This window comes from Catharus ustulatus, chromosome W (assembly GCF_009819885.2).
Source record: "Catharus ustulatus isolate bCatUst1 chromosome W, bCatUst1.pri.v2, whole genome shotgun sequence".
NCBI lineage: Eukaryota > Metazoa > Chordata > Aves > Passeriformes > Turdidae > Catharus > Catharus ustulatus.
Window position 1 is genome coordinate 4,477,913 of NC_046261.2, and position 26,766 is coordinate 4,504,678.

Sequence of the window (26,766 nt, forward strand, 5' to 3'; positions counted from 1 at the left end):
TGTGTCTGAGTGTGCCAAGTGTGCCTGAGTGTGCCCGGGTGTTGTGGCATGTGCACGAGTGTGCCCCAGATTTCCTGAATGTGTGTAAGTGTTGCCAGGTGTGCCTGAGTGTATTTGAGTGCACCTGGGTGTGTCTGAGTGTGTGCGAGTGTTCCCAAATGCCTGTGAGTGTTGTCAAGTGTGCCCGAGTGTGTGTGAGTGTGTCCAATTTTGTGCGAGTGTTCCTGAGAATGCCTGAGTATGATCGCGTGTGCCCAAGTGTGCCTGATTTTGCCCGAGTGTTTTTGTATGTGTTTGAGTGTGTCCGAGTGTGGTCGAGTGTTCCCGCTTGTGTGTGAGTGTCATTGAGCGTGGAGAACACATGCTTTAAACTTGTGGAAACTTGTTTTTGACTCACATTTAAGGGTCAGTCCTTTTTGTTTTGCAACCTACAAAGTTCTGGCAGGTCACCGCTCTCTCTGCACGGTGCTTCTCAGCGCGAAGTACCACACTAGAGTTTCGAAGAACCAAAAATGTAGGGAAACATCTTGTGCAGCTAAATGTGCAGGAACAAAGTCACGTTCCTCACGTCTCCAACCCGTGGCCCAAAATGCTGCATTGTTTTGAGTGCCTTGGACACAGAGCTACCAATCCAGAGAGTGCTTCTCTCTCCTGCCAAGTTTCGCTGAACTAGAGCGGCAAGAACAGTTTGTTCTCTGTGGAACAGAAAAGATACGAGTATACCTGAAGTAAAGGAATAGCCGTACATGACACACAGGAGGTCTGTGTAGTATGCGTGTTGAATAGCGGCAAAGTTTTGAATGGCATTGCAGTGCTTCCATGTCTGCCCGAATCACAAATGGAAAGAATGAAGCCACAGAGAAACAGGTTTGGGTGTGAAGCTGTTGTGAAGCTGTTCTATGTTTGGAAGGTTGTTGAGAAGATTTCCCTTTCAATTCAGACGACAAAAGAGATAGGGACACATTAGGGAACACTCGTGCTAACTCGGACACACTCGAACACACTCAGACACACCCAGGAAAAATCAGACACACTCAGACACACTCGACCAAACACAGACCATCTTGGGTAAACTCGCACACACTCAGGCACACTCATACACACTCGGGCACACTCAGACACACTTAAATATACTCGGGCACAGTTGACAACATTCACACACATTCGGGATCACTTGGGGACACCGACCACACACGACCACACTCACACGGGTGCAATCATACACACTTGGCACACTCAGTCGCAATCTGACACACTCATCTATACAAAGGCACACTCGACCATACTCAAGAACACTAAAACAAACTGGAACACAAGTGGACTTGGGCAGGCACATGCAGAACCAGGTTGTGTTCACAACAGCCATGCACTACTGGGTTGGGGCTGCAGTACCAGGTTCTTTCCACTAGGATGCAGCATTGATTGGAGGTTCTGCAGTACAGGGTTGCGTCCACCTGGGGGCAGCATTGCCCAGGGATGGGGGGGTGGGGGCGCAGTGCTGGGATGTGTCAACCAGGGCACAACAGTTCCCTTGGGTGCCTGCCCAGTAACGGATTGTGTCCACCAGGTGGCAGCAGTGCTCAGGTTTTGGAGGGCCGCAGTACTGGGTTGTGTCTACCAGGGTGGAGCAGTATCCAGAAGGTGGTAGTGCAGTACCGGGTCGTGTGCACCAGGGGTCAGCACTGGCCTGGGCCTGGGCTTCTAATGTACCAGGTTGTTTCCACGAGGGGGCAGCACTGCCTAGGTATGTGGGGTTACTGTACTGGGTTGTGTCTACTAGGGGGTGGCACTGCTTGGGGGGAGGGTTGCAGTACAGGGTTTGTCGACCAGGGGGCAGCACAGCCCAGGGAGTGGGGAGGTGCAGTATTAGGGTGAGTTCAAAAGGGGACAGCAGAACCTTCAGAGTGGGGGTGCAGTACTGGGCCACCAGAAGCGGGCAGCTCTGCACTGGATTTGAGGATGCAGTACTGGGTTGTGTACACCAGGGAACAACATGACCCTGGGGGTGGGTCCGCACTATGGGGTTGTGTCCCCCAGGGAACTGCACTGCCCTGGGGGTTAGGATCTGCAGAACCAGGTTATGTCCACAAGGGGGTAGCACTACCTGGGGGGTAGAGGGTAAGTAGCAGGTTGTGTCCACCTGGAAGCAGCACACCTCTTGGGGAGGGGGCTCAGTACGGGGTTGTGTCCACCAGAAGGAAGTACTACCCAAGTGGTGGGGGGGTTGCAGTCCTGGTTTGCGTCTTCCAGGGGGCAGCACTGCCGGGGGGGTGGAAGTGGCACAGTACTGGGTTGTGTCCACAAGGGGGAGAACTGCACTAGAGTGCAAAGTACCAGGTTGTGTCCACCAGAGAACAGCACTGTCAAAAAGGTGGCAGGTTCCAGTACCGAGTTGTGTCCACCAGGGGGCAGTACTGCCAATGAGGTGGAATCGCAGTACTGGATTCTGACAACCAAGGGGCAGCACTGTAACAGGGTGGGGAGAATATTGCTCCGCCCCAACCTTTTCAACAATGTTGCCCTCTTTTAGGCACAACCAGTCACTGAGACCCCATCCCCTCAGGGGAGTGCTACCCCCTTGTAGACACAACTCGGTATTGCAACCCACCCCCAATAGTGCTGCCCACATGTGGACACAGACTGGTAATGCAACCCCCCCTTCCCCAATCAGCAGTCCTGTCGCCCTGTGTAAAAAACCTGGTAATGTGTCCCCCCACGCCCCCCAAACAGTTCTGCCCCTAGTAGAAACAACACAGTAAGGTGACCCCCAACGCCCCTACCACCCAACAGTTCTACACTCTTGTTGACACCAACCTGTAGTGCAGCCCTCTCCCCAGTAGTTCTGTCCCCATGTGGAAATAACCCAGTACTGTGCCCCCATCCCCCGCGTACTGCTGCCTCCTTGCGGACACAACCCGGTAGTGCAGCCCCCAAATTCTGGTCAGTTCTGCCCCCGGGGAAACAACATGGTACCGCGTCCTCAACCTATAGACTGTGCTGTCCCTTGGTGGACACAACCCAAAACTGCAGCTCCTCACCCCAAGGGTGGTGCTACTGGGTGGACAAAACCTAGTACTGTGCCCTCCGGGGAAGTGCTGCCCCCTAGTGGAAACAACCCAAAATTGAAGCCTCCCACCCCCCAGGCAGTGCTTCCTCTTTAAGGCACAACATGGTGCAGGGCCTCCCACCCCCCACACCAACCAAGAAGTGTTTCCCCCCGTTGTGGACACAACCCAGTACTGAAGCCCCGCCCCCTCCCAGCAGTGCTGCACTTTTATGAACACAGACTGGAACTACAGGTGCACCCTTCCTCCCTTCCAGCACTCCTGCCCCCTGGTGGACACAAGCAGGTACTGCACACAGCCGCAACCTCCTGTGCAGTGCTGCCCCCTAGTTGGGACAACCCGGTACTCCTGCCCCCTGTAAGGGTCAGTCCGAAGATTGCCTGATTCTGCCTCACAATCATCATCAGAAACTCAGGCCCTGAGACCCCTACCAATAACTTTGGGCAGGAGCCACCAAGTCTGGCCAAGGTGGATGCTTACCAATGGACTGTGTTCGAGTGTGTGCTTTACTGTCACGGTGCACTGCATTCAAGCAGGCACAGGCTGAATCATATTTTCTGCACCTGAGCAATAGACCTCACACACAATAGTCCATAAATCTTCCCACCTTTTGACCAGCAACCCCTCGCCTTGAAATGGACTGTAAAATTATTATTCTCTGAAGAGACCTTTGAGACTTCTTTCTCCCCACAGATGGAAGACATTGACGGATGATCCGAGGACCATGACACCCCCTCCCTCCAGTTGTGCCTCCCCCTTGTTGACAAATCCCGGTACTGAACACCTCGACCCCCACCCAAAAAGTGCAACCCTGTAGTGGACACAACTAGCTACTGCGACCTCCCCCCCAGGAGTGCTGCTCCTTTGTGGATGCAAACCGATACTGCAGCATCCAACTCCCTGGGTTATTCTGCTTTCTGGTGGTCACAACATGCAACTGCAGGACCCACCTCCTGGGCTATGTTGCCTCCTTGAGAAGCAACCTGGTACAGCTCCTCCCACCTACACGCAAACTGAGAAATGCTTCACCGTTCTGGACACAACCGGGTACTGCAGCCCACCCCTAGCAGTGCTGCCCACAAGTGGACACAACCTGGTACTGCAGTAGCTCCCCCCTTTGCTCAGCAGTTCTGCCCCCTTGTGGAGAAAACCCTGTATTGCGCCTCTCTATCCCACCAAGCATATTTGCCCTTTTGTAGACACAACACGGTAGTGTGACCCCCCCATTTCCCCTAACCTTCCTGCAACTCTGCACTCTTTTTGAAACCACCCTGTAGTTCAGTTTTTCGCCCAGTAGTTCTGCCCCCATGTGGAAATAATCCAGAACTGCGCCCCCATGCCCCCCGTACTGCTACCCCTTTCTGGACACAACCCCTCCAATTCTGGTCACTTCTGCCCCCTGGTTTACATAAACCCTCACTGTGCCCCCCCCCCCCCCCCCCACCCCCCAGACAGTGCGGGTCTCTGGTTGACACAACCAAGTACGGTGCCCCCTGGGGAAAGTGTTGTCCTTTTATGGACACAACCTCGGTTTGTGCCCCCCACACCCCCCTGCTCAGGTAGCCCTGGAACCTGGCAAACACAACCCTATACTGAAACCCTCCAAACCACAGAATGTACTGCCCCCTGGTGGACCCAATCCGGTACTACAGTCCCCCCACTGCTGAACAGTGCTGCCCCCTGGTGAACACAAGCCAGTACTGAACCTTCCTCCCCCCCCCAATAGTGTTACTGGCTTGTGGACCCAACCCAATTCTTCAGTACCCCACCCTTTGGGCTGTGCTACATTTTGGTGGTCACAACCTGGAACTGCAGACTCCCACGTCTTGGGCACTAGTGACCCCTGGTGGACATAACCCCGTACTGCAACCTACCACATCCCCTCCTCCAAAAGTGCTGCCTCATTATGGACACAGACTAGAACTGCACGTGACCCCTCCCCTTCTCCCTTCTTCCAGTAGTGCTGCCTCCTGGTGGACAAAACCCGGTATTGCGCACCCAAACGCCCCTTTCCTTGTAATACTGGAACCTGGCGGACAATACCCAGTCCTGCAGCCCTCCAAGCCACTAAATGTTTCTGCTCCCTGGTGGACCCAACCCGGTACAGCAGCTCTGCACTGCCGAGGAGTGCTACCCCATGGTGGACACAAACTGGTACTGCACACATCTCCCCTTTCTCGGGCACTGTTGCCCCCTAGTGGACACAACCCAGTAGTGCAGCCTCCCACCCCCCAGGGAGTGCTGCCTCTTTAAGACACAATCTAGCACAGTACCTCCCATTCCTCCACACTAATCGAGAAGTGCTTCTCCTGTTGTGGACACGACCCAGTACTGAACTCACAACCATACCTCCTGGGCAGTGCTACCCCCTACTTAGGACAACCCAGTACTACTGCCCTTCCCCTGCAATTGTGCCTCCCCCTTGTTGACAAAACCTGGTACTGAGCACCTCCACACCTGTTCATAAAGTGCAACCCTCCAGTGGACACAACCAGGTACTGCAGCACCCCCCTCCCAGCAGTGCTACCCCCTTGTGGACACCACCCGGTACTGCTGTACCCCACCCCTTTGGTTGTTCTGCTTTCTGGTGGTCACAACTTGTAACTTCAGTGTCCCACTTCCCAGGAAGTGCTGTCTCCTTAAGACACAACCTAGTAGAGCTCCTCCCACGCCCCACACAAACTGAGAAGTGTTTCACCCCTCTGGAAACAACGTGGTACTGTAGCCCACAAACAGTAGTTCTGCCCACAAGTGGACACAACAGGGTACCGCAACCGCCCCTGCCCTGATTAGTAGTTCTGCCCCCTTGTGGGCACAAACCGGTAGTGCAGCCCTCCACTTCTGTTTAGTGCCCCCCCCTTGTGGACACAACATGGTACCGGGCTCTCACACCACAGGCAGTGCTTCTGCTTGGTGGACAGAATTCAAAACTGCAGTTCCCTACCCCCAGGGCAGTGCTGCCCCCTGGTGAACACAACCTAGTACTGTGCCTCTCAGGAAAGTACTGCCCCCTTGTGGATACATCCCAGTACTGTAACCACCCAATTCTTGTCAGTGCTGCCCCCTGGGGGACACAACCAAGTACTACAGTGTCACGGTCCGCACAACTGGAGCAGGGATGGTGATGGTTCGTTTGACCACAGGGTGCAAAAGACAACAGTAAGAGACTAAAGTTTTGCTCAGTAACAAGCAGTAAAGCAGTTTATTGAGGGCCATCAATTCAGTTTTGGGGTAGTGGGAAGAGGGAGAAAGAGATACAGTTGATGAAGTAGAGAGAGAGAGAATAAGGGGAAGAGGGAGAGGGATAAAGGTGTGGAAGGAGAGAGAGAGAGAGAGTGAGGGGGTTAGCTACCAACAGATGGGACGTCCTCAGATCATCCGTCAATGTCTGCCCTCCATGGGGAGAAAGAAATCTGGCAGTCTCTACAGAAAGTAGTCATTTTATAGTCCGTTTTAAGGCGAGTGGTCGTTGGTCAAAAGGTGGGAAGATTTATGGACTGTTGTGTGTGAGGCCTGTCGCTCAGATACAGAAAGTACAGTTCCTTTAGCCTGTACCTGCCTGAACGCAGTGCACCGTGACAGTAAAGCACACACCCGAACACAGTCCATTGGTAAGCATCCAACTTTGCCAGGCCCAGCAGCTCCTGCCCAAAGTGAGTGGTAGGGGTCTCAGGGTATCAGTGTCTGACGATGATTGAGAGGCATATCAAGCAATCTTCAGACCGACCCTTATATACAGCGCAGTACTCCTTGAGCAGTGCTTCCCCCCGGTGGCACAACCTGGTATTACAGCCCTCCCCCAATAGTACTTCCCCTTTGTGGAAAAAACCTGGTAATGTGCCCCCCCACCCTCCAAGCAGTTCTGCCTCCTTGTAGACACAACATGGTACCTTGACCCCCAATACCCCCATCGTCCACGTACTTCTGCCCCCTTGTGGACACCATCTGGTACTGCAGCACCCCATCCAGTGGGTTGTTCTGCTTTCTGGTTGCCACAACTTGTAACTGTAGCCCCCCACCTTCTGGGCAGTGCTATCTCCTTAAGACACAACCTGGTACAGCTTCTCTCACCCCCCACGCAAACCGAGAAGTACTACACCCTTCTGCACACAACCCAGTACTGCAACCCACCCCCAGTAGTGCTGCCCACAAGTGGAAACAGTCTGGTAATGCCGCCGCCCCATCCACGTTCAGTTGTGCTACTCCCTTGTGGACAAAACCCGGTAATGTGCCCCTCATCCCCCCAAGCAGTTCTGCCCACTTGTAGACACAACATGGTACTGTGACCCCCAATGCCCTTAATGCCCCAGCAGTTCTACACTCTTGTTGACACCACCCTGTAGTGTAGTCCTCCCCCCAGTAGTTCTGCCTCCATGTGAAAATAACCCTGTACTGAGCCCCCAATCCCTGCATACTGATGCCCTATTGTGGACACAACCCAGTAGTGCAACCCCCCACTTCGGGTCACTGTTGCCCCAGGTGGACAAAATCTGGTACTACTCCCTCACCCGACTAGGAGTGCTGCCCCTTGGTGGACACAACTCGGTACTGCAACCACCCAATTCTGGTCAGTGCTGCCCTTTGTTGGACACAACATGGTACCGCTCCCTCACCCTTTGAACAATGCTGCCCCCTGGTGGCACAGTTCGTACTTCAGCGTCCCACCCTCTTGAGTAATGCAACCCCCTTGCAAACATAACCCAGTTATTCTGCCCACCCCCAGCACTGCTGCCGACATGTGGACACAGACTGGTACTTAGGACACTCCTCCCCAGCTAAGCAGAGCTGCCCCCTTGTGGACAAAACACAGCAATGTGCCCCCTCATCCCCCAAAGCTCTTCTTCCCCCTTTGCAGACACAACACGGTGCTGTGACCCCCAATGCCCCTAACCCCTGAGCAGTTCTACACTCTTGTTGACACAACCCTGTAGTGCTGCCCATCCCCCAATTTTTCTGCCCCCATGTGAAAATAGCATGGCACTGCGTCTCCCATCCCCCGTGTACTGCTGCTCCTTTGTGGACACAACCCAAAACTGCAGCATCCCACCTCCTGGGTTGTTCTGCGTTCTGGTTGTCACAACTTGTAACTGCAACCTCCCAGTTCCTGGGCAGTTCTGCCTGTACTGCGTCCCCCCCCCCCAACCATCGTACGGGTAGTGCTGCCCCCTGGTGCACACAACCTGGTACGGTGCTCCCCGGGAAAATACTGCCCCTAGGGGTCACAACTAACTTTCACGCCCCCACACCCCTGTCCTCGGGCAGCACTGGAATCTGGTAAACACAACCCTATACTGCAACCCCCCAAACCACTGAATGTACTGCCCGCTGGTGGACCCAAACCGGTACTTCAACCCCCCACTGCCAAACAGTGCTGCCCCGTGGTGGACACAAGCTGGTACTGCAACCCTCCCCCCCCAGTAGAACTACCCACTTGTAGACACAACCCAATACTGCAGTACCCTATGCTCTAGGTTGCGCTGTTTTCTCCAATGCACTGACAAATGTGTTCTCAGCATCTCACCATCTAAGTGCAGTCGCAGTTTTCCACAAAATGATGGAAAAGGAAAAGGAAGAAGTAAAGCTAACTCGTGTTGAACTGCCCCCTACCATTTGCCACTTACAGTCAGTCCACTGAGCACACCAGTCTGGTGCTCTGCCTGCTCCGTTCTTCGGACATTTTATCCTGGTGTGCTTTCGTTCTCCCAAGAGGTGAATGGTCTTCTGCTTTTCGCACATCAAAGACTCAGGTGGCTGTGAAAGGCTCCAAAGTTTTGCTTCTGTCGAAATTCCCCTGGGTCATGCATATTCCCTCTAAGAGTTACATAGTCCTGGGTTCTTCTTCTCTGGTTGACTGAATTGAAATGGAAATCTTCTCGGTAGCATCTTGTGCAAACAATAGAGTCAGGAGAGCTTCACGCCCAGACCCACTTCTCTGCGGTGTCACTGTTGTTTGTAATTCAAGAAGATATTGAAACACTTCAAGGGTTGTTCAAGGTTTTTCTGACTACATCCGGAAACACTCAATTGGGAGTACTCTAGCACTCTCGGGAACATACAGACATACTCCAGAACACTGAAACACACTCTGGCACACTCGAACAAACTCAGGCACTCTCCGGCAAACTCGCACACACTCGGGAACACTCAAATACACTCGGGCACATTCGAACACGCTCAGACACACTCAGAAACACTCGAGCATACTGAGGCACACTAAGGAACACGTGGGCACACTCGGACACACTCAGACAAACTTGGGCAAAATCAGACACACTGGTCCACAATCACCCAAACTCAGGCAATCTCGGGAAAACTCGCACCCACTCGGGCACTCTCAGATACACTCGGGCACATTCGACGAAACTCCGGCATGCTTGGGCACACTTGCACACGCTGGGGCAGCATCGAATACACTCGGGAACTTTCCACAACACTCACATACATCCGGGAACTCTTGGGCATACTCGTAAAAACTCAGGCAAACTCTGACAGACTCGCAAACACTAGGGTACACTCGTAGAGAGTCGGGCACATTCGGACACACAACACAACACTCACATACATTCGGGAACTTTGGGGCGCACTCACAAACACTCTGGCCCACTCAAACACACTCGGGCACACTCGACACCTCTCACAAATATTAGGGAACACTCGGGAACACACTCAGGCACACGCGGACACATGCACAATCATTCGGGCACACTTGGAAACGTTCGTGCACACTCGGACACGCTCGGAAACACTTGAACACACTCAGACACACTCGGGCAAAATCAGACACTTGGGCACACTCAACAGAAGTCAGGCACTATAGGGCAAACTGGCACACAATCGGGCACTCTCAAATATATTTCGACCACACTCAACAACATGCAAACACATTCGGGAAACCTCGGGATCACACAGGCACACTAGGGAACACACGGGCAGACTCATACACACTCGGGCATACTCAGACGTACTTAACTATACTCGGGCACATTCAACAACATTCACACTCACTCGGGCACTCTTGGGAACATACAGACACATCCCGGAAAAGTGGGACATACTCAGGCACACTCAATCAAACTCACACAATCTCGAGCAAACTTGCACACACTCGGGCACACTCAAATGTACTCGGGCACACTCGACACCACTCAAAAAGGTTAGGGAACAGTTGGGCACACTAGGGCACACTGGTCACACATGGCCACACCTGCACAGAATTGGGCATACACAGGTACAATCATGCACACATAGCACACTCAGTCACAATCTGGCACACTCGTCCACACAAAGCACACTCAACCATACTCAAGAACACTAAAACAAACTGGGGTACATGCGGTCATAAACAGGCACATGAAGGACCAGATTGTGTCCAAAACAGCACTGCACTACTGGGGAAGGGAGGAAGTAGCAAGTTCTTTATACTAGGATGCAACAATATTTGGAGGTTGGGTCCACCAGGGGACAGCAGTGCACAGGTGGTGGGGGACTGCAGTATTGGGCTGTGTCCACCAGGGTGGAGCACTGTCCGGCAGGTGGCGGTGCAGTACGGAGTTGTGTCCACCAGGGGTTAGCAGCGACCTTGGAGTGGGGCGCTGATGTACCATGTCGTGTCCACCAGGGGGCAGCAGTATCCAGGGAGGCGGGATGTCATACTGGATTGTGTGCACCAGGGTACAACACTGTCCAGGAGGTGGTCGCGCAGTACCAGGTTATGTGCACCAGGGGTCAGTACTAGCCTGAGGGTGGGCTGTTGACATACTGGGTTGTGTCCTTGAGGGGGCAGCACTGCCCTGGGTATGGGGGTTACAGTACCGGGTTGTGTCTATGGGGGGGAAGCACTACTTGCAGGAAGGTTGCACTACCAGGTTTTGTCAACCAGGGAGCAGCACAACCCAGGGAGTGGGGGGGTGCAGTACCAGGGTGAGTTCAAAAGGGGGCAACAGCGCCTGCAGAGTGGGTGCACATTACCAGTCAACCACCAGCGGGTAGCTCTGCACTGGATGTGAGGACTCAGTACTGTGTTGTGTACACAGTGGGGCAGCGCTACCCAGGGGAAAGAGGGGGCAGTACTGGCTTTTGTCCACCAGGGAGAAGCACTGCCTAGAGGGTTAGGGGTTGCAGTATCAGGTTATGTCCACCAGGAGGCAGTACTACTTGGGGGTGGGGGCTCAGTACCGGGTTGTGCCCACCAGAAGGCAGTACTACCCAGATGGGGGTGAGGCTGCAGTACCAGGTTGTGTCCACCAGGGGGCAACACTGCCAGGGACCTGGGGGCTGCAGTACCTGGTTATGTTTACAAAAAGGGAACACTGCTCAAGGGGTGGGGGACTGCAGTACCAGGTTGTGACCATCAGGCGATAGCGCTGCCAGGGGGGTACAGTACTGGGTTGTGTCCACCAATGGGCAGCACTGCCCGGAGGGATGGGGTGAAGAACTGGATTGTGTCAACCAGAAGGCAGAACAGCCCTGGGGGTGGGGGCTCTAATATAAGGTTGTGTCTTTGAGGGGGCAGCACTACCCCAATGGTCAGAGGGTTGCAATACCGAACTGTGTCCACCTGAAGGCAGCACTGCCCTGGGGGTGAAGGTGCAGTACCAGTTTGTGTCCACCAGTGAGCAGCACTGCCCAGGGGATGGGGGTACGCAGTACCGGGTGATGTACACAAGGGGGCAGCACTATCCTGGTTGTTGAGGGGTGCTCTACCAGGTTGTGTCTACCAAAGGGCTGCACTGCACAAGGGGCAGGGGTGAGGAGCAAAGTACTAGGTTGTATCCACCAGGTGGTAGCTCTACGCAGGGGATGAGGGGCTGAAGCACCTGCTTGTGTCCACCAACGGGCAGCACTGCCCTGGGGGGTGAAGGTCTGAAGCACCTGGTTGTGTCCACCAAAGTGGACCACTGCCCAAGGCGTTGGGTGGTTGCAGTACCAGGTTGTGTCCTTCCAGGGAGCAGCACTGCCCAGGTGGCGCAGTAATGGATTGAGTCCACTAGAGTGCAGAACTACCTAGGGATGTGGGGCTACAGTACTGTTGGGGATTGGGGGAGATTTTACTCTTTCCCTCGGTGGAGAAATTTTTCCCATTATCATGCTAAGGAAACTGACTGGGCAGTTCCCTTAGCTTTTATTTACTCAAGACAAAAGGGATGGATGGGGGGCTGTCTCAATGGCTCAATCGCTGGGGGGGTTTGAGGGGTCCGGGTGGATGGTCATGGGTTGCTTTGTCCTTCCGGGGGGACACTCTCTCACCGACCCGAATGGAGAGGAAAGAGGTTTTTCTCCGCGGTTGGATCTACCCTGCACTCCAGGGTTGCTAAAACCTCCTGCTTCAGAGAACAGCGCTGAGAACCGGGACACAAATGGTGAGCGGAGTTTTCCTTCACCCTTCTCCCACCTGGGACCCTCCCTTCCGCTACCGCCTCGCCTCCCTGCTCCTGCGGCTGCTGTGGTTGAGAGGGGACCGCCCTGCCCTGCTCTCCACCGGGACCGTGCAGAGAAGAGTGCCTGTGACTGGAAAAGGGACTAAGACTGAGTTTTGTTCTGTTTTGTCACTGATTTTTCATAGTTGATGTTGTTCTTGTTTGTCTTGTAGATATATCAGTAAAGAACTGTTATTCCTAAACCCATACTTTTTGCCTGAGAGCCCCTTAATTTCCAAATTATAGTAAACTGGGAGGTAGGGGATTTTAGAAAAAGCTCCTGCCTTTTTCCTGGCAATACTGTCCCCTAAACCAGGACAAGTACCTGGTTGTATCTACCAGGGGGCAGCACTGTGTAAGGTGAGCAAATCCAGTTCTGAAGTACCTAGTTGTGTTCACCAGAAGGGAGCACTGCCCAAGGGGTGGGGGACTGCAGTACCAGGTTGTGATCATCAGGCGGCAGCACTGCCAGAAGGGCACAGTACCGGGTTGTGTTCACCAGGGGGCAGAACCGCCCGGCAGTTGTGGGTCTGTAATACAGGGTTGTGTCCTTGACGGGCAACACTACCTTGGTGGTGGGGGGGTTGCAATACTGGGTTGTGTCCACGAAAAGGCAGCACTGCCCTGGGGGTAAAGACACAGCACCGGTTTGTGTCCACTAGTGGGCAACACTGCCTGAGGAGTCGTGGGGTGCAGTACAGAGTTGTGTCCACCAGGGTCCAGCACTGCCAAGGGAGAGGGTGACAGTCATATCGTTTTGTGTCCACAAGGAGGCAGCACTTCCCAGAGGGTAGACAGTGCGCAGTACCAGGTTGTGTGCACCAGGGGGCAGCACTATCTGGGTTGTCGGGAGGTTCTCTACCCCGATGTGTCCACCAAAGGGCTGCACTGCACAAATGGCGGGGGTGAGGTCCTGAAGTACAGGGTTCTGTCCACCAGGGGGCAGCACTGCCTGGGAGGTGGGGGGCCTACAGTACCTGGTTGTGTTCATCGGTGGGAGGACTGCCTGAGGGGTGGGAAACTGCAGTACCAGGTTGTGATCATTAGACGGCAGTAGTGCCTGGGGGCGGGGGGGAAGGGGGGCACAGAACTGGGTTGTTTCCACCAGGAGGCAGCATCATACTGGGGGTGGGGGGGCTGTAATATAGAGTTGTGTCCACCAGGGAGAAGCACTGCCCTGGGGGTGGGGGCGCAGTACGATGTTGTGTCCAATAGGGTGCCACACAGGCCAGGGAGTGGGCAGGAGCGGTGTGGAGCCTTTGCCCCCACCCCTTTGGGCAGCGTTGTTTCCTGAAGGACTCAACCTGGTAATACATTCCCCCCCCCGGGTCGTTCTGCCTCCTGGTGGACACAACGCGGTGCTGAAGCCTCCACTCCAATGGCAGTGCTGCCTCCTAGGTAACCCACCCATATATTGCTCCTCCCCAAACTTCTGAGCAATGCTGCCCTCTTTTGGACACAACCAGGCACTGAGAACCCGGTCCCCCCCCCGGGGAGTGTTGCCTCGTAGTGGACACAATCCAGTACTGCAGCACACCTCCAGTAGTGCTGCCACACAAGTGGTCACAACCTGGTACTGCAACGACCCCTCCCCCAATCAGTAGTGCTGACCCCTTGTGGACACATGCCGGTACTGTGCACAGCCCCCACCCTCTGGGCACTGCTGCCCCCTAGTTGGGACAACCCGGTACTGTCGCCCTCCCCCTCCACTTGTGCCTCCCCCTTGTTGACAAAACCCAACATTGAGCACTTCAACACTGCAAAAAAAAGGCAGTCCTGTAGTGGACACAACCAGGTACGGTAGCTGGCCCCAGTAGTGTTGTCCACAAGTGGACACAGCCTGGTACTGCATCTACCCCTCACCCGATCAACAGTGCTGCCCCCTTGTGGACCCAACTTGGTACTGCAGCCTCTCACGTCCCCCCTTCCCCCCCCCAAGCAGTTCTACTCCCTTGAAGAAACAACACGGAGCTGTGACCCCCAAGCAGTACTGCCCTCATTTTGACACCACCCTGTAGTGCAACCCCCGCCAGAAGTACTGCCACCATTTGGAAATAACCCATAACTGAGCCCCCATCCCCCTTCACACTACTGCCCCCTTGTGGACACAACCCAGTAGTGCAGCCCCCCCACTTCTGGTCACCGCTGTCCCCTGGTGGACACAACATGGTACTGCACCCTCACCGCCTGAGAACTGCTGCCTCCTGACAAACACAATGCTGTACTGCACCACTTTCCCCCAACCACCACCTGAGCAGTGAGGCCCCCTAGTGGACACAACCTGGAAGGGGGCCTCCTGGGGAAGTGCTACCTCCTAGTGGACACAACCCACTTTTGTGCCCCCACTTCCCCCTCCTCGACCAGTGCTGGAACCTTGTAAACACCACTCAAAATTGCAGCTCCCCAAGCCACTGAATATGCTGCCCCCTGGTGGACCCAACCCAGTATTTCAGCCCCCAACCGCCAAGCAGTGTTTCCCCCTGGTGGACAAAAGCAGGTACTGCTCACATACTCCCACCTCCCCAGCAGTGCTGCACCCTAGTGAACACAAACCGGTACTGTGCCCCCCAGGCCCCCTCATACACTACTGCCTCCTTGTGGACACAACCCTGCAGTGTAACTCCCTTCTTCTGGTCAGTGCTGCCCCCTGGTGGACAAAACCCAGTACTACAGTGCCCCATCCCTTGAGCAGTGCTGGCCCCGCATGGACACAACCCAGTATTGCAGTTCACCCCCAGTAGTGCTGCCAATATGTGGACACAGACTGGTACTTCAACCACTCCTCCTCCAGTCAGCAGTGCTGCCCCCTTGTGAACAAAACATGGTAATGTGCCCCCACATCACCCCAAGCAGTTCTGCCCCTTTGTAGAAACAACACGGTACTGTGACCCCCAACGACCCTAACCCCCGAGCAGTTCTACACTCTTGTTGACACCACCCTGTAGTGCAGCCCTCCCCCAAGTAGTTCTGTCTCCATGTGGAAATAACCTGGTACTGTGCCCGCAACCCCTGCGTACTGCTGCCCTTTTTGGAAACAACCCAGTAGTGCAGCCCCCACAACCTCTGGTCACTGCTACCCCTCATGGACACAACATAGTACCACGCCCTCCCCACTGGCAGTGCAGTTGTTTGGTGGACACAACTCAAAACTACAGCTCCCCACCTCCAGCGTGGTGCTTCCCCCTGGTGGACACAACATGGTACTGCAATCTCATCCCCTGAGTAGTGTCACCCTGGTTGACACATTCCAGGAGTGCAGTTCCCCTACTTCTAGTAAGTGCTGGGCCCTGGTGGACTAAACCCAGTACTGCAGTGCCTCATCCTCTTGAGTAGTGCTGCCCCCTGTGTGGACACAACCCGGTATTGCAGCCCACCCCCAATAGTGCTGCTGACATGTAGACACAGACTGGTGCTGCAGCCACCCCTCCCCCACTCAGCAGTACCGCCCACTTGTGGACAAAACCTGGTGATATGCCCCCCCCATGATCCCAAGCGATTCTGTCCCCTTGTAGAAATAACACAGTACTGTGACCGCCAATGACCCTAACCCCTGAGCACTTCTACACTCTTGTGGACATCACCCTGTAGTGCAGTCCTCCCCCCAGTAGTTCTGCCACCATGTGGAAATAACCCTGTACTGTGCCCCCATTCGCCGCGTTCTGCTACCCCCTTGTGAACATCACCCAGTACCACAGCACCCCACCTCCGGAGTGTTCTGTTTTCTGGTTCTCACAGTGGTAACTGCAGCCCCCACCTCCCAAGGAGTGCTGCCTCCTTAAGACACAACCTGGTTCAGCTCCTCCCACCCCCCAAACAAACCAAGAAGTGCTTCACCCTTCTAGACACAACCTGGTACTGCAACCCACCCATAGTAGTGCAGTCCCCCTGTGGAAATAACCCACTACTGTGCCCCCATCTCCCGCGCACTGCTCCCCCCTTGTGGACATAGTTCTATAGTGCAGCCGCTCCCATTTCTGGTCAGTGCTGCCTCCTGGTGGACATAACCTGGTACTGTACTCCCCGGGAAAGTGCTGCCACCTGGTAGACAAAACCTGGTAGTGCAGGCCGCCCTCCCAATTCTGGTCAGTGTTGTCCCCCGGTGGACACAACCCAGTATTGCAGCCCACCCCCAGGTGGACACAATCCAGTATTGCAACCCACCCCCAGTAGTGCTGCCCACATGTGGACACAGACTGGTACTGCATTTGCCCCTCCCTTGCCCAACTGAGCTGCCCCCTTGTGGACAAATCCTGGTGATGTGCCTCCCCATCCCCCCAAGCAGTTCTGCTCCCTTGTAGACACAACACAGTACTGTGACTGACAATGCCCCTAACCCCCTAGCATGTCTACACTCTTGTTGACACCACCCTGTATTGCAACCCTCCCCCCAGTAGTTCTGCCCCCATGGGGAAATAACCTGGTACTGAGCCCCCATCCCCTGTGTACTGCTGCCTTTTTGTGGACACAGCTTGGTTGTGCAGCCCTCCACTTCTGGTCTCTGCTGCTCCCTGGTGGACAAAACCTGGTACCGTACCCTCACCCCACGGGCAGTACTGTCCCTTTGTGGACACAACCCAAAACTACAGCTCCCCATCAACAGGGTGGTGCTGCTCCCTGGTGTACACAACCTGGTACTGTGCCCTTCAAGGCAGTTCTGCTCCCTGGTGGACACAACAGTGTACTCTAATCCCCGAATCCTGGTCAGTGCTGCCCCCTGGTGGGCCCAACCTGGTACTAGGGCCCCTCCCGCCGAGAAGTGCTACCCCCTAGTGAACACATCTGTTACTGCAGCCCTCCCCCAAAAGTACTACGTGCATGTGGACGGAACCCAGTACTGCAGCACCCCACCCTCTGGGTTATGCTGCTTTCTGATGGTCACAAGCCGAAACTGCAGTCCCTCCACGTCTTGGGCACTGGTGACCCCTGGTGGACACCACCCAGTCATGCAGTTTCCACACCTCGACCCCCCCTTACTGCTGCTCTTTTATGGACATAGACTGGAACTGTCAGTGCCCCCTCCCTCCCCTTCCAGTAGTGCTGCTCCCTGGTGGACACAACCCGGTACTGCAGCCTTTCACAATTTGGGCGATACTGCCTCCCTGTGGACACAACTAGGTACTGAACCCCCATCGATCTGGTTGTGCTTCCCTCACATAGACACAACCCAGTACCGCAGCCCACTACATCTTGTCAGTGCTGCCCTCTGGTGGACACAATCTGGAATGGCACCCCCACCCAAGGGGAAGTGTTGTCCATAGGTGGAAAGAACCCAAATTTTTTGGGTTCCAATCCCATGTTCTTGGGGATTCGAATCCCGATTTTTTTGGGTTTCCAACCCCAGTTTTTAGGGATTCCTATCTTGGTAATTCTTTCTATTGTAATTCCAATTTTTGGGGGATTCTCATCCCAGTTTTTGGGGGGATTATAATTCCAAATTTTTTGAGTTCCAATCCAAATTTTATGTGATTATAGTCCCAATTTTAGGGATTCCAAGCCTGATTTTCTTTTTGCGATAATAATTCAAAATTTTTGGAATTTTATTCCCAATTTTTGAGCTAATAATTCCAATTTTTTGGGTAATAGTTAAAATTTTTTGGGTTTCTAATCTCATTTTTTTGGGTTTGAATCCCGATTTTTGGGGGATTATAATTTCAATGTTTTGGGATTCCAATCTCGATTTTTGGGCTAATAATTCCAATTTTTTGACTTCAAATCCCAATTTCTGGGTATTCTAATCCCGATTTTTAGGACTTGAATCCTGATTCTTTCAGGATTATCATTCCAATTTTTGGGGTTATAATTCCGATTTTTGTGGCTTCTAATCCCAATTTTTAGGAATTCCAACTCCGATTTCTTTTTATGATTATTCCAATCCCATTTTTTTAATGATAATAATTCCAATGTTTAGTGGTTTCAATCAAAATTTTTCGGGATTCCAATCCAAATTTTTGGGGGATTCTCATTCCAAATTTTAGGGGTTCCAAGCCAAACGTTTGGGGATTCCAATCCTGACGTTTTTTAGGATAATAATTCCAATTTTTTTGGGGTTACAATCATATTTTTGGCGATTCTCTTTTCATTTTTTAGGATTCCAATCCTGATTTTTTTTGGTTTCTAATTCAAATTTTGGGGGATTTAAATCCTGATTTTTTTGGGGTAATAATTAAAACTTTTTGGGTTTCCAATCTCAATTTTTTGAGGATTCCAATCCTGAATATTTTTGGGATTCCAATCCAAACTATTTTGGGAATAGAATTTCAATTCTGGGGGCATTCCCATCCCAATTTTTTGTGATTGTAATTCCAATGTTTTGGATTTCCAACCCCAGAGTTTTGCAATTTTCATTCCTGTTTTTCGGGGATTCCAATTCCAATTTTTGGAGGATTCAATCCCGATTGTTTCGGGATTAAAATTCCAATTTTTGGGGATTCCAATACTGAGTATTTTGGGATCGTATTTTAATGTTTTTGGGGTTTCAAATCCCAATTTTTTCAGGGTTCCAATCGCAATTTTTAGGATTGGAATCCCGATTTTTTTAGGATGATAGTTCCAATGTTTTCGGATTTTAATTCCAATATTTTTGGGATTGTTATTCCTAAATTTTTGGGGTTACAATCCCATATTTTTGGCAATTGCAATCCCAGTTTTTTGGTTTCCAATCCCAATATTTGGGAATTCCCATCCCGACTTCTTTGGGATTACAATTCAAGTATTTAAGGGTTCCAATCTCAATTTTTGAGGATAATAATTCAAACTTTTTGGGTTCCAATCCCATGTTCTTGGGGATTCCAATTCCGAATTTTTTGGGTCTCCAACCCCAATTTTTTGAGAATTCCAATCCTGATTTTTTGGGGATGAAAATTCTAATTTTGGGGGGTTTAAATCCTGATTTTTTGGTGGATAATAATTCCAATTTCTTGATGGTTCCGATCACAATTTTTGGGGATGTTCATCCCAATTCTTTGGGATTCTCATTCCAATTTTTAGGGGTGCTAATCCCTATATTTGTGGATTCTAATCACAATTTTTTGGGTTCTAATCCCAAATTTTTTGCAATTTTAATCTCAATTTTTTGGGAAATCAAAACCAAATTTTTGGATTCCCATCCTGAATTTTTGGGGGATAGCAACTCAAATTTTGGGGGGATTCCAATCCCAGGTTTTTTAGTATAATAATTCTAATTTTTTGGGATTTCAATCTCAATTTTTTCGGAAATATAATCCCAATTTTTGGGGGAATTATAATTCCAATTCTCGGGAGTTCCAATCTCAGGTTTTGGAATTCAAATCCCCATTTTTTGGGGGGTAACATTTCAATTTTTTTGTTGTGTCGAATCCCAATTTTTGGGGTTAATATCTCAATTTTTTGAAATTCCAATCACAATATTTTGGGGTTCCAATCTCCATTTTTTTGGATTCTGAATCCAAGGTATTTATTGTGGCAATTCCAATTTTTGGGGGTCCCAAACCCGATTTTTAGGATTTCAATCCCCATTTTTTGACTTTCCAATTCTAATTTTTCAGGAGTTGAATCCCACTTTTTAGGATTCGAATCCCGATTTTTTGAGGATTGTTTTTCAAATTACTTGGAATTCAAATTCAAAGTGTTTTAAGATTAGGATTCCAAATATGGGGGGATTTATATTTCCAATTTTTGGGGGTTCCAATCCCAATTCTTAGGATTCAAATCCCGATATTTTGGGATTATAATTCCAATTTTTTGCAAGATGCAATCCCATTTATTTAGGGGTTTCCACCTCCATGTTTGGGCTTCCAGTCCCGATTTTCTTGGGATAATAATTTGAATTTACTGGGATTCCAATGCTGAGTATTTTGGGATAGTATTTCAATATTTTGGGATTCCAATCCAAATTTTTTGGAATCCAATCTCGATTTTGGGGGGATAATAATTCCAATTTTTTGGCCTTAACATTGTAATTTTTTTTGGAAAATAATTCCAGTTTTGCAGGATTCCAATTTCAATTTCTGGGGATTCAAATGCAACTTTTTTGGGCTTCCAATCCTGATTTTTTTGGACTCCTCTCTCGATTTTTTTGCTTTTTAAATTATAATTTAAATATTTTGGGTTTCCAATCCCAACTTCTTGAGGATTGCAATCCCGTTTTTTTAGGGATTATAACTTCCATTTTTTGGTATTCCAATCCCAATTTTGTTTGGATAATAATTTAAATTTTTGGGTGTTCCAATCTCAATTTTTTGAGGACTCCATTCCCAATTTTTGGGATTCAAATCCCGATTTTTTTGGGGGGGAAATATTCCAATGATTTTGAGTATTCCAATCCCAGTTTTTTGAGGATTCCAACCCCGATTTCAAGGATTCAAATCCCGAATTTTGGGATTCTAAATTCCAAGTTATCGGAGATTCCAATCCCAATATTTGGACTAATAATTCCGCTTTCTTGAAATTTTAATGCCTATTATTAGGGACTCTAAGCCCAATATTTGGGGATTCTAATCCCTATTTCTGGGGGTTCCAATCCCGATTTCTGGCAATTCTAATTCCCAGTTTTTTTACAATTATAATTCCAATTATTTGGGGTTCCAATCCAAGTTTTTGAGGGATTCCCTTCCCAATTTTTGGGGGATAATAACTGGAATTTAATTTTCTGGGATACAATCCCAATTTTGGGGGCATTTCCATCCTGATTGTTGTGGGTTTCTGTCCTGGGGTGACGTTATGGTGGCCTGTATCCCCAGTCGTGTGTCCTGTTTAAGCAAAAGTTTGTTTAGTCTACTTATCAGTTGGCTCCCCTCCCCCATGTCTGTGCTTGGGAGGCTAGCTCTGCTGGCTCAGGCTTTGCTGCTTGCTGCTTTGCTGCTTTGCTGCCGCCGCATACCAGCCGCTTCTGCTTGCTTCTGCTAGCTTTAGTTTGCTTTTGCTTATTAGTTAGGCAGTCCAATCTCTTTCTGTGGACTGTTCTTTGTTCTTTTCCCTTTTTCTTTTCTGTATACTATTTAAACCTGTTTGGACCGGACTTGGATCACCGAGGGACACCGGGAACCCTGCAAAGCTGAGACCTGCAGCAGTCATCCTGCCCGGAGACTGACGCTACCTACAGGAGAGACTTTCCTGAGCTTGTCACCCTCCTACACCGGTGAAAAAGTTTTTGTTTGTCATCAGGGGTTGTTAATTTTCCTCTCTCGTGTTGGGAGTGTTTTGTTTAATTAATAAACAGGTTTTTTCCACTTTTATTCCTCTGAGGAAGTTCTTCCCGAACCCAGTGGTGGGGGAGGAGTCTTGGGGGGTTGGTTTGTTTGGTTTTTTTTTTAAATTTGCCCTAAACCAGGACAAATTTTCAAACCCAATTTTGGGTGGAATGCAATCCCCATTTTGAGGATTCAAATCCCGATTTTTGGGAATTCTGATGCTACTTTTTAGGATTCCAATCCCAATTTTTTGAGGATTCCAATCGCAGTTTTTAGGATTCGAATCCCGATTTTTTGGGGTTCCAACCCCAGTTATTTGAGGATTCCAATTCGGATTCTAAGGTTTCAAATCCCCACATTTTGGGTTTCTAAATTCCAAGATTTTGGAGATTCTGTTCCTTTTTGTTTTTATTCCAATCCCAGGTTTTGGGGCAGTAATATTTCATATGTTTTGGCATTCCAGTGCTGAATTTTTTGGATACTACTTCGAAGTTTTTGAGATTCCAATACTGAGTATTTTGGGATAACAATTCAATTGTTTTGGGGCTCCAATCCCAATTTTTTGAGGATTCCAATCCCCATTTTTGGGATAATAATTCCTATTTTTCAGGATCTAATCACAATTATGGGGAATTCCAATTCTCATTTTTTGGGATTATTATTTCAATTTTTGAGGATGCTATTCCCGATGTTTTGGGGTTTCCCACCCCTTTATTTTAATGTAATAATCCCACTTTTTTGGGCTTCCAATCCTGATTTTTGAGGACTCCTATCACGATCTTTTTGAATTGTATTAAATAAATTTTTTGGGTTTCAAATCTCAATTTTTGAGGATTCAAATCCTGATTTTTTTAGGACCATAATTTCAATTTCCTGGAATTTCATTCCCGAATTTTTGGGGGCAATATTTCAAGTTTTTTGGGTTTCCAATCCCAATTTTTGGGGATGCTGATCCCGATTTTTTGGGTTTCCAATCCCAACTTCTTGAGGATTCCAGTCCCGTTTTTTTAGAGATTTTAATTTCCATGTTTTGGTATTCCAATCCAAATTGTGTTTGGATAATAATTAAAATTTTTGGGTGTTCCAATCTCAATTTTTTGAGGATTCCAATCCCGAATTTTTGGGATTCAAATCCCGATTTTTTTGGGGGGGAAATATTCCAATGATTTTGGGGTTCCAATTCCAGTTTTTTGAGGATTCCAACCCCGATTCTAAGGAATCAAATCCCGAATTTTGGGATTCGAAATTCCAAGTTATTGGAGATTCAAATCCCAATATTTGGGCTAATAATTCCACTTTTTTGAAATTCTAATGCCTATTATTAGGGACTGTGAGCCCGATATTTGGGGATTCGAATCCCAATTTTTGGGGGTTCCAATCCCAATTTCTGACAATTCTAAATGCCAGTTTTTTTACAGTTCTAATTCCAATTATTTGGGGTTCCAATCCAAGTTTTTGAGGGATACCCTCCCCAATTTTTGGGGGATAATAATTGGAATGTAGTTTTCGGGGATACAATCCCAATTTTGGGGGCATTTCCATCCCGGTTGTTGTGTGTTTCCAATCCCAGTTTTTGGGGTTCAATCCCTATTTTTTGGGACCTATAATTCCAATTTTTTGGGTTTCCAATCCCAATTTTTGGGGGATTGCAATCCCCATTTTGAGGAGTCAAATCCCGATTTTTGGGAATTCTGATGCTGCTTTTTAGGATTCCAATCCCAATTTTTTGAGGATTCCAATCCCAGGTTTTAGGATTTGAATCCCGATTTTTTGGGGATTGTTTTTCAAATTTCTTGGAATTCAAATTTCGAGTGTTTTGGGATTGTGATTCCAAATCTGGGGGGATTTCCATCTCGATTTTTTGGATAATAATTCCAAGCTTTGTGGGTTCCAATCACAATTCTTAGGATTCCAATCCCGATATTTTGGGATTGCAATTCCAATTTTTTGCAGGTTCCAATCCCATTTTCTGGTGATTTTCATCCCTATTGTTTTGGGACTCCCATCCCGATACTTTGGGATTATAATTCCAATTTTTTGGGATCCAATCCTATTTTTTGGGGATTTCCATCTCCATGTTTTGGGCTTCCAGTCCTGATTTCCTTGGGATAATAATTTGAATTTACTGGGATTCCAATCCTGACTATTTTGGGATAATATTTTGATGTTTTGGGGTTCGAATCCCAATTTTTGGGTGTTCCGGTCTCAATTTTTGGGGATTCAAATCCGGATTTTGTTAGTACTATAATTACAATTTTCTGGTATTTCGTTCCCGAATTTTTGGGGGAAATATTTCAAGTTTTTTGCGTTTCCAATCCCAATTTTTTGGGATGCTGATCCCGATTTTTTGGGTTTCCAATCCCGACTTCTTGAGGATTCCAATCCCGTTTCTTTAAGAATTATAATTTCCATGTTTTGGTATTCCACTCCCAATTTTGTTTGGATAATAATTCAAATTGGGTGTTCCAATCTCAATTTTTGCAGATTCCAATCCAAATTTTTGCGATTTAAATCCCGATTTTTTGGGGGGAAAAATTCCAATTTTTTTGGCGTTCCAAACCCGGTTATTTGAGGATTCCAATCCCGATTCTAAGGATTCAAATCCCGACTTTTTTGGGTTTCTAAATTCCAAGATTTTGGGGATTCCAATCCTTTTTTTTTTTGGATTCCGATTTCACTTTTTTGGGGGGTAATATTTCAAATTTTTTGGGATACCAGTCATGAATTTTTTGGATACTACTTCGAAGTTTTGGAGATTCCAATACTGAGTATTTTGGGATAACAATTCGATGGTTTTGGGGTTCCAATCCCAATTTTTTGAGGATTCCAATCCCCATTTTCGGGATAATAATTCCGATTTTTCAGGATCTAATCGCAATTATGGGGGATTCCAATTCTCATTTTTTGGGATTATTATTTCAATTTTTGAGGATTCTAATCCTGTTATTTTGGGATTTCCCTCCCCATTTTTTTAATGTAATAATCCCGATTTTTTGGGATGCCAATCCCAAATTTTTGATGTTCCAATCCCAACTTTTGCGGATTCCAATTCCGAATTTTGGGGCAATTGTAATTCCAAACTTTTGGGGTTTCTGACATTTATTTTTTCGAAGTCCAATCCCGATTTTTTGTGGGATTATAATTCAAGCTTTAAGGGTTCCAATCCCAATTTTTTGGATTCCCATCCTTATTGGCGGGATTCCAATTCTAATTTTGGGGGATTCAAATCCCACTTTTTTGGGCTTCCAATCCGGATTTTTGAGGACTCCTATCTCGATTTATTATTATTATTATTAAATAATTTTTTGGGTTACAAATCTCAATTTTTGAGGATTCAAATCCTGATTTTGTTAGGACCATAATTTCAATTTCCTGGAATTTCATTCTCGAATTTTTGGGGGTAATATTTCAAGTTTTTTGGGTTTCCAATCCCAATTTTTGGGGATGATGATCCCGATTTTTTGGGTTTCCAATCCCAACTTCTTGAGCATTCCCATCCCGTTTTTTTGGAGATTATAATTTCCATATTTTGGTATTCCACTCCAAATTGTGTTTGGATAATAATTAAAATTTTTGGGTGTTCCAATCTCAATTTTTGAGATTCAAATCCCGATTTTTTCTGGAAGAAATATTCCAATTATTTTGGGGTTCCAATACCAGTTTTTTGAGGATTCCAATCCCGATTTCATGGATTCAAATCCCGAATTTTGGGTTTCTGAATTCCAAGTTATTGGAGATTCCAATCCCAATATTTGGGCTAATAATTCCACTTCCTTGAAAATCGAATGCCTATTTTTGGGGACTCTAAGCCCGATATTTGGGGATTCTAATCCCAATTTTGGGGGGTTCCGATCCCAAATTCTGACAATTCTAAACCCCAGTTTTTTTACAGTTCTAATTCCAATTATTTGGGGTTCCAATCCAAGTTTTTGAGGGATTCCCTCCCCAATTTTTGGGGGATAATAATTGGAATTTTTTGAGATCCAATCCCAATTTTGGAGGCATTTCCATCCTGATTGTTGTGGGCTTCCAATCCTAATTTTTGGGGTTCAATCCCTATTTTTTGGGGCTTTTAATTCCAATTTTTTGGGTTTCCAATCCCAATTTTTTGGGGGATTGCAATCCCCATTTTGAGGATTTAAATCCTGATTTTTGGGAATTCTGATGCTGCTTTTTAGGATTCCAATCCCAATTTTTTGAGGATTCCAATCCCAGGTTTTAGGATTTGAATCCCGATTTTTTGGGGATTGTTTTTCAAATTTCTTGGAATTCAAATTCCGAGTGTTTTGGGATTGTGATTCCAAATCTGGGAGGATTTCCATCTCGATTTTTTGGATAATAATTCCAGTTTTGGAGTTTCTAATCCTAATTCTTAGGATTCCAATCCCGATATTTTGGGATTGTAATTCCAATTTTTTTCAGGTTCCAATCCCATTTTCTCGTGATTTTCATCCCTATTGTTTTGGGACTCCCATCCCGATATTTTGGGATTATAATTCCAATTTTTTGGGATCCAATCCTATTTTTTGGGGATTTCCATCTCCATGTTTTGGGCTTCCAATCCCGATTTCCTTGGGATAATAATTTGAATTTACTGGGATTCCAATCCTGACTATTTTGGGATAATATTTTGATGTTTTGGGGTTCCAATACGAATTTTTGGGTGTTCCAATCTCAATTTTTGGGGATTCAAATCCTGATTTTGTTAGTACCATAATTTTAATTTCCTGGAATTTCATTCCCGAATTTTTGGGGGTAATATTTCAAATTATTTGCATTTTTAACCCCAATTTTTGGGGATGCTGATCCCGATTTTTTGGGTTTCCTATCCCGACTTCTTGAGTATTCCAATCCCGTCTTTTTAGGGATTATAATTTCCATGTTTAGGTATTCCACTCCCAATTTTGTTTGGATAATAATTCACATTTTTTGGATTATCCAATCTCAATTATTGCGGATTCCAATCCCGATTTTTGGGATTCACATCCTGATTTTTGGGGGGAAAAATTCCAATATTTTTGTGGTTCCAACCTCAGTTATTTGAGGATTCCAATCCTGATTGTAAGGATTCAAATCCCGACTTTTTTGGGTTTCTAAATTCCAAGATTTTGGGGATTC